The sequence below is a fragment of the Paramisgurnus dabryanus genome, chromosome 22 (assembly GCF_030506205.2).
Source record: "Paramisgurnus dabryanus chromosome 22, PD_genome_1.1, whole genome shotgun sequence".
In the NCBI taxonomy this organism is placed as follows: Eukaryota; Metazoa; Chordata; class Actinopteri; order Cypriniformes; family Cobitidae; genus Paramisgurnus; species Paramisgurnus dabryanus.
Genome location: NC_133358.1, coordinates 14,021,415 through 14,035,786, shown reverse-complemented (window position 1 = coordinate 14,035,786; position 14,372 = coordinate 14,021,415). Strand labels below are relative to the sequence as shown.

General features: G+C 37.1%; 1 protein-coding gene across 3 annotated transcripts in view; it reads right to left on the bottom strand.

Annotated features, from left to right (window-relative positions):
* Window positions 1-4,487, bottom strand: part of gli3 (GLI family zinc finger 3) — a 165,669-nt gene extending 161,182 nt beyond the window's left edge. For all 3 annotated transcript variants that reach the window (XM_065294847.1, XM_065294848.1, XM_065294849.1), the window contains exon 1: window positions 4,148-4,487. The gene's annotated coding sequence lies outside the window, so the exon portion shown is untranslated. The remainder of the gene's footprint in view (window positions 1-4,147) is intronic.
* Between the last annotated feature and the right edge of the window lie 9,885 nt (window positions 4,488-14,372).

Below are 14,372 nucleotides of genomic sequence, written 5' to 3'. Positions count from 1 at the left end.
TGACGTATTACGTGAGGTCACGCTGGCTCGTCACAGGACCGGAGGAAGATGAGAAGTTGTGGTTTAAAAGGGCATATTCTTTATTTTTCTTGCCAAAAATGACAATCGTTTCGCTAAATAAGACCTTTATGCCTCGTTTGGGATCGTTTAAAGTCTTTTGAAACTCCATTGAAACTGCAATTTCAACCTGTTAAGTATTGGGGTCCATTAAACCCATTCTTTTTTTTTTTAAGAAAATTGACTAATCCTTTAAGTCAATTCCCCTCATGTTCACAAAGATGCCCTAACAGAGTAAAAGCAACTTCTGTAGTTTATCATGGTTTAAATAGGACTATCTGTTGCTATATCACTTTAAACTTAAACGTCTTTGTGAAATGTTTAGTTTAAAGTGTATTTGTGTTTTTACACTTGTTTTGGAATATGTTTTTGTTATGCAAATGACCTAAATGCACATATGCATTTTAGGGACACAAAGAGAAAACATTGGAAAGGGATATATAGAAAAAATAATGAAAAAAGAGAAACAAAAAGAAAAGGAAGGGGTCATCCTGACATAGAGGGAGATCTGAGGCATGCCCTGAAGGGATGACTGGGCCTGGGGAATAAAAGAGGGTAAGAGAGAGAGAGAGAGAGAGAGCACAAGCCCCCCTACAATGCTAGAGACCCCCTCCGCCGAGACACAAATATAGACGAACACTTTTGACAAGCTTCTGCTCTTCCTCCATGACTCAAGTCCTCATCAGCCAATCTCTAACCTGTCCAAACGCCCCAGAACCTCTTCCACTCTGCCCAACTTTCTCCACACCTATTTTCCCTCAATCGCTTGCTTCCCTTCTTTTCTCTTTCGCTCTTTGTGTCTTTTCATTTGATGTCAGACGTATCAAAGATGAAGATCATCAAAGTGAGAGATTCCAGTTGGAAGCCATGGCCTGTTGCCAGCGGTGAGCGGAAACAGAGAGCCGCAGCACCGCACAACAAAGGTTCCTTGGCAATTTCGGTCAGGTGCTGCTTGATAGGGTCAGAAATGCTAAATATGGGGATATATTTAGGGTGAATAAGTTTTTACTTTACATGATTTTCTCTAGAGGTGAGATGTAAAACTCTGACAAATTTGACAACGCTGAGGGGCGCAAAACGGAGTTTGATTCTTGATGAAATACCACATGCACCAAAAGCCTGGCAGTCATCTCCTGCCGTCACAGATCTATCATAACAAATCACTCTATGTACTTCAGCGTAAAAGCAATCAGCCCAGCCAGGCTGCTGAGACGTCAAACTCCAAAAACATAACACTTTTTACCACACCACAAACTACAACGTAAGAAAAAAGCTCCCAAATGCCCCGAAAATGCTTCAAGAATCGCGTTCTTCTATCACTGAAATTTCCCATCCATTTGTTCCTTATTGGTTTGGACAATAAGCACAGTGCTATTCAACCCCGCATTAGCATCTCAATGCCTCCCTGTTAGTCATCTCATTCCCCCATGTACCTAATGACAGGTAGAAGTGCTTTAGGATGCTAAAGGACCCTGAGGGTGAAGGGTACAGGCGTCCCTCTCAAATGCTGAGCCTAATCTGAGGGTTTATGCACGCAGAGTGGGGGGAAAGGGGGGGTGTGGGGTGGAATGGCATTGAGGATAATCGCGTGTCATCTCCGCTTGTTAATATTAGCCGGTGACATAGTGTGCTTAGTACAGCGGGCGGGAAAGGGGAGGCAGGCGGCAGTGACCCGCTAACCTTCACTTCTGTTCTGCAATGCAGCCGTGCAAAAAAAATTACATTAAGGTATGATAAACTTGAGGAGTGACTCTTATACAAGAAATTGAGAGTATGCATGGGATTAAAGATATGAACTCAGTTTTTCCCCTTGGTTTTATCTGACTAGACCTCTCCGTGCATGCCTATATGAATCATTCATGTTGAGCTTTTTGCAAAATTACACCTGTTTGATCAAGGCATTTTAACCAAACGGTTCAATTAAACACAATTACAGATTTTTTGTAATGTTATAACTGGAAATCTATGAAACATTAGTACTATGAGCACATGAAATTATATAAATATATATATATATAAATTGAGAGTATTCTGTACAGGTTGCAGTAACCAAAAATAATAAAAAACATTTATTTTAAACCATAAACTAAACATGATTTTTTGATTATTTTTTGCCAGATCAAAATTTCTATTCATGGGATCCATTCTATAATTTTCTTTAAAAATAATTCACATTTAATTTCAAGAAAACAAGCCCACAGACATATTTGTTCCCAAAAGGCAAGATAGATACTTTAGATAAATACTAAATAAAAAACTCATGCAGTGGAATTTTTAGTAATCATGCTGTGGTCTGTGTCTTATTGGAGAACACCTTATCATTAGACAGCTCAAATTTAAGAGCTCAAATAAATACTTAATTTATAACAATCTCTGTTATGGACTACTGAAAATTAACAGAGTGCATGCTATAAAATATATATTGCTTTCATCCAGTGTGACTAACATAAAATTAATTTGAGTAATTTATTAGTTAATTTTTAACATAATTAAAAGCAATTCAAAAATGACCTTCATCAAATTGTGAGAAAATGCAACACATCTTTCAGCATTTAAACTGTACTGAAATCAGCCCTGGGTCAATTAAACGGGAAGCATCAATATATATTTCCATTATGGACCTATTTAGAAAAACTTTTAATAATTACAGTGAAAAAAACTATCATGAAATACACGCAATACACAAATGTAATTAATGACCAAAGATGAAAAAGTAATGGACAGAGCAGAACAAGCACAAAACTGGAATGCCAGGAAAAAAGAATTTAGTACACTTTACATCAGTGTCCATTTTAAACACGTTTCTATAATTATTAATAATAGCAATAGTAGAGTGTAATATTTGATGAATCGTCTTTAAATTTGAAAGTAAACGTGAATGTAATTCTGTGGCGGGTTTAATTGCGCGCGAGGTGTCAGCGGGGATTTGGCGGGACACGGAGGTTCTGCAGTCTTGTGAGTGCAGCTGATCTAAAACTGCAAGCTTACCGGTCGTCTGTCTTCATTACAGATTCCTTTTATGCGGATAAGTTTGCAGACGTTTCAAACAAAAATCTACACTTGTGACACATCAATGCCCTTACTTTGCAGTCAGTAAAATAATGACTTCTAATCAACTAAAACTGAGCAATGCCAAGAATCATTAAAAAAATAGGAGCTGCTCTAAAAAATTGAAGTTTTTTTATTTACTATATTCTTCAATTACTAATGTTTCAAATAAATAAGTCAGTAATTATATATAGGCTATATTTAGAAAATAGATAACTCATGCCTTTTACAAATTATAATCCCACGCATTTTTTTTTTAATAATTTATTTTATTACTATTACCAAAGTAGCTTTTGTATACCTCTAATATTGTAACACCGACTATTTCACGTGCGTTATATTTTTTTATCTCTAAACGTGTATTTTTTTTTACCCTGAAGTTTAACAAATTGTCTGTCCTCTTGCTTTTTAGTGGTTTCTCTAATCCACACAATATGAAGTGATAAATGTTATAAGATTTTGAGATTGAAATACGACGCCAAGTAAATATGCAAGACAACTTTCTTCAGGACCTTGCAAAAAAAAAAAAACTAAAGCTACAGTTAAGCACTTCACAATTTTTAAAAGACATAAAAAAACTAAAGCCCGCTGCGTTCTGATGTGTCTTATTATTTAGAAATAATTATCAATTTGAAAAGCGCGTAAAACAATGAGTAACTAACTTGTTTAAAACGTCCAACATAGACGATTAACAGACCAATAGGGGCCGCAAGTTTTACATTAAGTGCCCGAAGTTTGCAAAACGGCTCCAGCGAACTTGCACTGTCCCGTATAAACCAGAAAAAGCAAAACAACAGCCCGCAACTGCAAATACACTTTGTTCATTAGTGTGTCCTGTTCTCTTCATGTAGAAATGTACACCAAACTGTCACGGGTATCGCATTTCGCATTTTTCGTGGTTGCGACTCATTTGAAACGCTAAACCCCTGACAGAAGGTTGCATTACTCTTTACCCCCCTCTTCATTTTTTTTCCAAAACTTTCACGGAACCAAATCAGCAGCAGCAGCAGCAGCAGCACAAGTCCACATTTCATGCACTTACTGGTCCGAAGCTGACTTTCCTCCAGTTGCCGAAACTTTTCTTTGCTCTCGCTCGCGTGCAGATGCTCGTTGCGGAGTGAAACTCTTAAGAGTCCAAAACTGCTCTGCTGACTTTTTTCTTTCTTTCTTCCTTCCCTCGTCTTCTTTCCTATTTGCGCTTGGCAGGGGCAGCCCAAGCACTAAACTAAACGTCCTATCTTTGTCTACATACCTAAAGGCTCGCAGCAAAAGTCTAGCCACTCACGGAACTCCTGAATGTTTATCGCAATAAAGACTGTAAGGGATATTTCTCGAGGAAAGAAGATTTGAAGTGTGGAGCTCCAGCTGCCCTTTTCCCTTTGCGTGACTCCTCCCTTTCGGAGAGCAGACACACTACCTCCCCTCTTTTCTTTCTACCCCCTTTTCCTCCCTCCCTCCTTGCCTTATCCCAGCGCTGTTTCCTAAGACGAAGTCACGTTTGAAGAATACTGAAAAAAACACACACGGTCACACTGTGTAATACCGAGTTTGTGTTTCTGCGTTCATGCATTAATATTAAGTAATATTGACAACGAACTCTTTGAGTACATGTTTAAATATATTTGACAAATAACATTGAATTGCTTTCTCTCATTAAAGTTTTTAAATTATATCTATGTGTAACACTAATTATAACAGTTAAAACTGAAGCCTTGGGTACCATCTAAAATGTTACTGATGTGACCACATTTACCTGTACTAAATTTAAAAAGGTTTATTCACAAATTAAATGTAAGAATTTATACAAAAAAGTTTCTTGGTGTTCTGCATTTTATAAAAAAAAAAATATATATATATATATATATATATATATTGCGTTGTCTGGATACAGCATTCATGGACAAGAGTAATCTGGGAAAATCACTAAATTACTCTTAAAGTAGGCTAAATAAACCTGCTGAATTATTGTAAACAAGATCCTCACAATCTCAAACCAACATTTATTAACTTTTTTATTCAAAGCAATTCTTTGACTAAATTATGTTAATTACACTAAATTTAGTATGACAAAATAATTAAGCAAATTTTTATTTTAATCAATAAAGTAGGGATTTCAATAGAATTTAGCAAATTTTTACCTGTGACTTTAATCTAACAGCTTCCCAATTGGCCAATTATTGCTGTTTTTTTACTTGTCTTTTTGAGAAATCTGTAATGTTGTTTTCGTATTGTAATTATTCCCTCCTATATATCAAATCTAATATCTACCACACCATTACAAAAGCACCATCCATCCTGGAATCTGGGATGTGGAAAAATGACAAGTGTGTACAGTACAGGCCGGGAATTCTGCCAACAGGGAATACCTTAAAGTGAGACCTTAACACACACATCGAAAGGAGAAGTCAGCCTCCTGTTAGGGTTATTCCTAATCAATATACATAATCAATATACAGGGAAATTAGGCTGTTAAAAAAGACCTTCTGGGCTCACCATCAATCAATGGGGAACTAACTGATTTTTTCACTGTATAAAGTCACACTTTAATCTCCTAAACAGGATCTGACTGTGCGTGTGGCCAATAAGTCAAATCTAGTAAACATTCTTTATATATGGAAAATATGCTATTGATGTGTCTGCAAAGAGAAAAACTCTGATGCTAATAGTTGCACAGTGATTTTTTTCACCCTTAACACATTAAGCCTTGAAGTGAAATGTTTATGTTATGATGGATGCATGCAATAGATATTACAGATATTATAGTTTGTTACATGTAACTGAGAAATATCCAATAGTGAATTGTAATATTTAGAAATAAACAGTTCTCTTTTTGGGATTTGTGAAGAGACCAGAAAATATATAATATAAACCATATTATAAGGATAAAAGAGTCACAAAAAAATGAAACCAAGGAAAAACAATACAACACAAAACTACAAGTTAACCAATGTACACAGCTGCAGATTTATAGGTACCAACAAGGTGCAAAAAAATAACAACAAGCCAAGCAAATCCCTCAGACCAAGATCATCCATTACACAAAACATCTAACATTTATACATGTCAACTACAAAAGCCACACTCATGTGTGTTCATTTATGTATTTGGATAAATAATTGGATCCAATACATTGTACATTTGAACAGATGTATCTGAATAATCCATCAGAAAGTGCATCTTTTTCACCATTTCACATATTTGAAAACAGATGGGAGAAGAAAGTCTGAACGGTCCATGGCCAGACATGGATAACATATGATCCACCTTTTCATTTGTTAACTTGCTCTCAGACGCTTTAGTCAAGTGGATGGACAGAGTGATATAGAGATGTAGTCAGTCAGTCAGCTCTCTTTGTGAACCTCTCTGAGAGAGAGATAGATCAGAGAAAGAGAAAGGGTCCACGGAGAAGAGGTGGAACGAGAGGAGGGGTAAGGCAGAGCGGGGATTGGGGGTGGTTAGCTGCTCCCGAAAGTATTCCATCAAAGAGGAGCCGGATCCTGGGGATTGAGATTTTGCCTGAAGGCAAGTAACCATTGGTCTCCCAAGAACATATTCCAAAGTCGGCCTCGAAGAGCCAAAGCACACATCAAAAGCAGCGCTGGTGCCAAAGTGGTTCTGGAGGAGAAAGAAAGGGGTACAGGTTCTTTCTTGGCCCCCTTTAAGCCCCTGATCTTACCCCAATTAAACAAGAATTCCTGACTATTCCAGACCTGACACACATTGACACAGTGCACACCCTTTATGTACATGCAACCTACAGTAGTAGTCACTTTTAACCACACAATGTGTAAGACAGACGCCACAAGGGTTATGAAGAAATAAATATATATGCATTTGACAGACATGTTTATCCAAGGCAACTTATAGTGCATTACAGCTAGCATGTCTATATATTTTTCATCATGGGAATCAAACCCATGACCTTGGCATTGCTAGCTACACCAATCTGGCTTTAAAAATATGCACAGCTTTGTACACACACACACACACACAATAGTATATATTTTCATACGGCACATTAAGGAAAGGCTAGCTTTGCAAATAACTAATTTGTCCAAGCTGAGAAAAGTCTGCAACATCATTCAATTATTGTCTCACAAATTAAAGGTCAATGTTGTATTTTATTTATTTATTTATGTTTTGATGATGGTAATGACATAATGAGTAAAGAAAGTAATTTCCCCAAAACCAGTGGTGGCTCGTGACTGCTCATCCGAGGGACGCAAATTTTAAATAATAATATGTGTTTGTTGCGTCATGTGAACCATGTGCATCATGTGTTTTGTCAAAATAAGTGTCTGCAGCAGGCACTTATTTTGACAAGACACGTGATGCACATAGGATCACTCGACGCACAGAACATATATTATGAAATGACGAACCACGCATATGACAGGCTACATACATGTTGTGACAAACTTCGCATCGAGCGCCCTCGAAAAATAAGTCATTGGCCGCCACTGCCCAAAACTAATCTATCTTCTAATAAAAAAATACTTCAAGGATCAAGAATGAAAGTTAAAATATCCACACTGTAAACAAAAGTTAAAACAACTTGGTTTTGCAAGTAAATTTTTGCTATATTTTAAGTTTTGACTATGTGATAAGTTGACATAACTTCTAAAAACAAGTTATAATTGTTTACAGGGTTCCCACACCTTAGTTAACTTCAAATTCAAGGACCTTTCAAGGACTTTCCAGGTCCAATACCCTCAAATTCAAGGACTAAATGTGGGGACCATTTCAAGTGAGAGCAAGGTTACATCATGTTACCTTTTAAAGGTATAGCGGAACATTTTCCCGAATTATTTAAAAGAACCGCCCCTCGATATTTTTTAAAAAATGCACACGCAACACTCCCGAGAGGGAACGCCTGTTAAACGCGTGCACGAGACAGAGAGAGAGCATGCAGGAGCTCAGTTCTTCTCTTCGCTCTGTTTACAAGTTTCTGTCGGGATGTTTACCGTGTCTGTGCGGTTCGTGACTTGTGCCAGGGCTAGCATCGCTAATCATAGCTTACATCAACTTTTACTAGCAGTGATTTTAAATACATTTCTCCAAATAGCATGACAAAATGTACCTCTCCAGTAGAAACTTCGCGTGGGAAGCCCAACCTGTCCTTTTAGCTCACACCAGCATGTGAAATAGTCTCCCATAAACATTCTGGTCTTGTTTCTTTCTTTATAGTCCTTTCTCTTCTTGTCATACAATTCGTAGACACTTTTTCTCTTGCGACCCTCAGACATTTTGAAAAAAAAAACACAGCGAGAACGCGAGCTTCAATGAATGGTTGAAACCGTAGCCCACCACACATACACGTGAAATTGCGCATGTGCAGCAAGCGAACCTAGAGGCGAGCACGTACGACGGTTATACGTCAACATATAATCAGAATGATTGACATCTGGGATGACCAATAGTCTTGATGATCCACCCGGAAAACGGAAATCTTCCGCTATACCTTTAAGATACATTTTTACAGTTCCCTGTCGAGGGAACTCGCGCTGTGTCACTGTGGTGACACCTCCAGGGGTAAGTGCGCCTGAATGTGTATATCAAATTCAACCAATGGTGAAGCTTAACAACAAAGACAGGGTGACAAGGGAGCCAGGAACTATATCGCTATCTAAAATATTGCCAAGACAAAATATTGCCTGCGTTACAGGGACGCAGGAAGTATGGCAAGGGAGACGCAGCGTCTCGTTCCCTTCTCAGGGAACAACAGTTACATACGTAACCAGAGACGTTTTCACGTGTCAAACACAACTATGCAAAAAAGCATTTTGGTATGAATCAACATTTGCATCCAGAAGATATAAGCATTTAAAGCAAATTTTTATGATATTATCCACTACACAGGGAATAATATGGAATTTTTTTCCAGAAAACTTCTTGCATAAAATAGATTCAAGCACTTCAATGACCTGTATCTATGTATGTATATTTTCAAAAACTTCCCATGGCCTTGAATTTTTTCACCAGATTCACAAACTTTCAAGGATTTCAAGGACCCGTGGGAATGTGTTTAACTTATTTTTTAAGTTTAAGTTACATAAAAATATATGTTGTTTTCACAGTGTATACAAAAGCCATACGCTTATAAGGATTTGCCATCACTTGACAAATTTGTTGCATGAAACAGTGGCGTGTTTACCATTTTGGGGGCCCTAAGCAAAGTCCAAGGACCTGGGGCCCCCCCATGCCCCAACATTAAGAAAAAAATTCTTGGTTTAAAAATACAAATAGTGCCCATTGTCTTATTCAAAAGAATAAAGAATCATTATCTGTCAAAAACATAAAGGTCTTGGTTTTACCGCAGTGGTTTCCAAACTTTTTCCAAAAAGCCTCCCTTTTGTACAGAAAAATATTTTTAAGCCTATCTCAGATATATCCTTTGCTGGCAAATTCCTTATAGGATGTATTTAAAATGATGTAATTAATACAGTACTGCAACTTCAGTGTGTGATCTTAAAAAAAAAATAAGAAAAAAGCGGAATGCTTACCACGCAGACTTTTTATAACTCTGCAATCATTAAATAAAAAATCATTAAATAAGTTAACCGCTTGTGGACAGTAGGGGGCCCCCCAAGCCCGTGGGGCCCCAAGCAATTGCGTGGTTTGCGTGGTGGGTAAACACGCCACTGAACACGTTGTATGCAGCTTTCACCAAACCTGTCATTCATGAATTAGTAGTCACAATTTAGCTCATAGCGTTGCTTGTTTGCTTTGCTTTTTGTTGAAAAGCTTGAGTGAGGATTACCAGCTGGTTCAAAGACTGAGGTTTCTCATCTTTAAGTGTTTAGTCTTGAGCCCAGTAAACACTATACAAAGGCGAGATTATTGAGTACTAATCCACTGTATGCTCAAAGGCTAAAAAAAGAAGGCCTCTCACTTCTAAAGCTTGAAACGCAAGTGTTGAATACACAGGCTTTATTCCAGTAAAGAGCAAATAGTGACGATATTATCTTTTTTAATATTGGGATCCCTCGCTGTTGGAGGTATATCTAGTGTCGGCGAGTAAGCCATTAGTGTGTTCGGCTGATAACGGACGCGCTCTTTGCCCCTCACCCCGCCCTGAAATCAAAATGGGATATTTGTGAGATAATTTTGAGGCTGTCAAAAATAATAAACGCAAAACTGTATCCACTTCAGCTGGTTAAGTAATTTTCTTACTGATAGTATCCTGGGGGAATTCCATGCCGGTTCTGAAATAACGCCATAATGAAAGTGGTATGCGAGTTGTCTCTTATCGACAGGGATTAGAGGGAAGTAATGAAAAGGAGGGGTCGCCGAGTCTTGTGTGGCATGAATTTGATTATCTAATGGACGGCGGTGGAAAAGCATGCTAATTTCAGTAAAGCGTGAGACCTTTCTACGCCCCTGGCTCCGCTCAACTTCTCTTATTCCTTTATTTTACTTTCAAACTCACTTTATTTTTCTTTTGTATCATCTCACTCTCTCTTTCTCTGTCTTTATTTCTTAATACATTGATGCGATGCCCCACAGAGGTTATTATGCACATTAGTTTCTCTATGCATGAAAGCAGCATGTGCAAGTGCGCACCATTTAATCCCACTGATAGCAGCGCATATACACAGTCCTACAGACAAATAAACAAATAGATAAATACAAACATACTCAAGGCAGTTATCAATATTCAGATTCTATATTAATGTATTTCATGCATGGACTTTTTTTTGTTGCCACAAGAATGTGGGTCACTTCTACCAGCAACTCGAATAAAACTTTTTCAGCCACCACTGGAAATCTTATTTCACGCTCGTACTGATAGGAAATATTTGAATATTGGGTCAAAGACTGTTAGTTTAATTCTCTAATGGGAAGCATTTGTGTCTTCAGCTGCTTTAGAAAAGACCATTGTTTAAATTGAGTTAAAGGTCAGCCAAAAATAAAATATTTTTAAGAGTGTAAATGAGCAGGTGCCTCAAATCGTATAACTGGAAAACAATGTCATTAATAATTTTATGTGAGATTGGACATCCCCAGTTTGGACATAAAGACCAGATGGATCAAATGATTTTTTGCTATTTTTTTGTGAGGAAAAATTTAAATCCTTGTTTCATTTGTTTGTCAAATCTGTCACATGCATGTGAACTAAGATATGGAGGTGCGCATCTTTTTGATCACAATAGCCAGTACAACATTGTGATGATCAGCTAAGTGATTAGGTCCAATAACAGATACTTGCTCTGATGCTGTGATTCTTGATGAACGTCCACTACACGAACTCCTCTCGCTGAAAGGCAAACTAACATCCCACAGGAGCTGCTATCAATTGGAGAATTGCTATCAATATTTCATCAAACTACTGCCTGTATATGGTCAACATCAAAGACTTAACTCCTGTTTAAAGTAAACCTAGCCTTTTGTCTTGGACTCTAAAGTATGCAGTTCGATGGGGCAACGCTCTCCTTAAAACATGGCTAAGAGTAAGATAAAACAGAAAAAAGCTACAAAACAAGAGACTGTCTTGTGGGCAGAGGCGTGGTGGTCTCAAAGGTAATGGCTTGGCCTCTTATGCACATATTACACTGACACACAAGAAATTATACAGGTTGTAGAGATGATCTTAAAATCCTTTTTATTTTACAAGACTTTTTTTAGATGTCAAATAAATCTTCGGTGTCTTCAGAGTACAAGTTTTAGCTCAAAATCCCATATAGATAATTTATTATAGCATGTTAAAATTCCCACTTTGTAGGTTTAGGGTTGTGTCCTTTTAAATGCAAATGAGCTGATCTCTGCACTAAATGGCAGTGCCGTGGTTGGATAGTGCAGATTAAGGGGCGGTATTATCCCCTTCTGACATCACAAGGGGAGCCAAATTTCAATGACCTATTTTTTCACATGCTTGCAGAGAATGGTTTACCAAAACTAAGTTACTGTGTTTCTCTTTTTCACATTTCTTTAGGTTGATAGAAGCACTGGTGACCCAATTATAGCACCTAAAAGTCAGGTTTTTATGAAATGTCCCCTTTAAGAGAATTAAATACAAACCAATTAGACAATTGTTGCCATAGAATTTGACTTCCTCAGTCCTAACAGCTATGATGTAACCCCTCAGATTAATTAAAATTAAAGAATGATAGAAATTACAAAGGAGCACCATTTGTCAGGGTAAAGGAAAGATAATGTACTGGTAAAATTGTCAATGGAGGAATGTAGGTGTATGGCGGTTCTGTAATGATGACTGACAGGATTGAATTATAAGGATCCAACTGAACTTTTTACTGTATAAAAGCTATAAAATGCATGTGGAGAGCACTGCCCATGTAATTTGGTTTAGGTGGAATTTAATGGTAGCTCATATAAAATTTCAGACTTTTAATTGCAGACTTTTTGGCAAATCTAAGCAGAGCTGAGATTTCTGATGGAACTTAAAGGATTTGTTCAGTCAAAAAAATAAAAATAGTGTCATGTACTTTTTGCTTTCATTCTTCTGTATGAAGAAAAAGAAAAAGTATAGAATAAAAAAGTACACTGAGGCTTTCCAGCTCAAAAAGAATGCAAAGAAAGGACCACAAATAAATCATAAAAGTATAGTCCATACGACTTGTGTAGTATACAATAGTTTTGTGTCAGTAACACACACCTCACACACTTTTTCTTTCAATTTTGTAAAACTAAAAAGCTGAGCAATAACATTTACACTACGTCTGCAATCGCCTACGCCTATTATATAGTAAGTGAAAATCAGTATGCGAGGTAAGGATCATGTCTGAATTCATAGTATGAATTCATAGTACCCGTATGACCTACTTTTCCAGCTAGATTTTTAAGTGTGCATTCGAGTCGCCCAACTTGAAAAAGTTAATATATTAGAAATAGTGGAAATATATGAACCAGGCAACTCTTTAAGTGTTTTAGGTACCAAAAAAATTTAATTAACGTTAACAAATAAGTAAATTATCGTCGCGGATGTTCTGATCACGTCAAGTCAAAGGACATACAAGGTCACATGACATTGAAAACAAGGCAGCACAATATGTCTGAAATATATTTATACTACTCCCACACATAGGCTACTCTAGGGTGATTTCCAGGATAAGGTTTAGATCAGGGGTCTTTATCTACTCTTCTTCGAGGGCCATATTTTAAAAATGTAAATATGATGCAGGTTTTTTAATTATATATGTTATTATTATTAATAAATATGTTATAACTTATATTGCTTCTGTTACTTTTTGTATTTTCAAAAAAGATGCACAACTTGTATCCAGCATTTTGACTTTTAATTACTAAAAACTCATATTTTCTTTTTTTAAATTTAAAAACAATTGCATCTTAACATTGCAAGAGCCAAATGTTACTAGTTCAACTATGAACATTGCACAAAAAACTATGTTTGTTTATAACTGTTTATTTTCCATAAATTCCGGTCAGTGTGTCACATGCGGTGTAGTAACACAAGTTTTTTTTAATGCATCAAATTGGATCCGAAAATAATGCACCCGCAGATGATTGGCACCCCACGCAGCCCCTTTCCAACTCTCCTTCCGGTTTATCGGCCAGTATTTGGTATGTACAAGGGAAAGGTCGATTTAAAGTAACCACGCTGATTTTAAATAAGACAAAGATGACCGGCAGACCTGATAAAGATGATTGGAGGGCCGCATGTGGCCCGCAGGCCACCAGTTGACTAGCCCTGGTTTAGATTAATCCAGGAGTAGGCCTTGGTTATATTAGGACATTTAAGTAGTTTTTTTTACAAACAACCCTTACAAAAAACAATACTGCTGAGCATCTTGAGACAAAACAATGTCACTAATATATGTCAAAATATGTCAGTGCAAGGTGTTTTTAAATTAAGGCAGATCAAATATGCATTTTAGTCTGGGATTAGGGTAAGCCCTGTCCGGGAAACTGCCCCTAAATGTTTTAACGATAAAAAAATAAACTTAATCTAATTAATTAAATTAAGCCACGTATTCCTAATGTCAAACAACTGAAGCACACTTTAAAACTCCTATGAATACCAACAAGAATGAAGAACACTGGCTAAACAATCAAGACACACCATACAACACAAGCATCCCTAAGCAAATAAGACTTTCACAGCATACAGAAAGTGAACAAAATCCTTCACCTATACAAGATTTCCCACAGTAAAGTTCTGAAGTGTTTAAATGAACAATGGTTTTGGTTCTCAACTGTATCTTACAATAGCCTGTGTGAGTTGCTGGCCATTGTTGTATGTGGTCTCCAGTGTGTCGGACCACAGTGGGATCCTACGCTTACCATCGCAC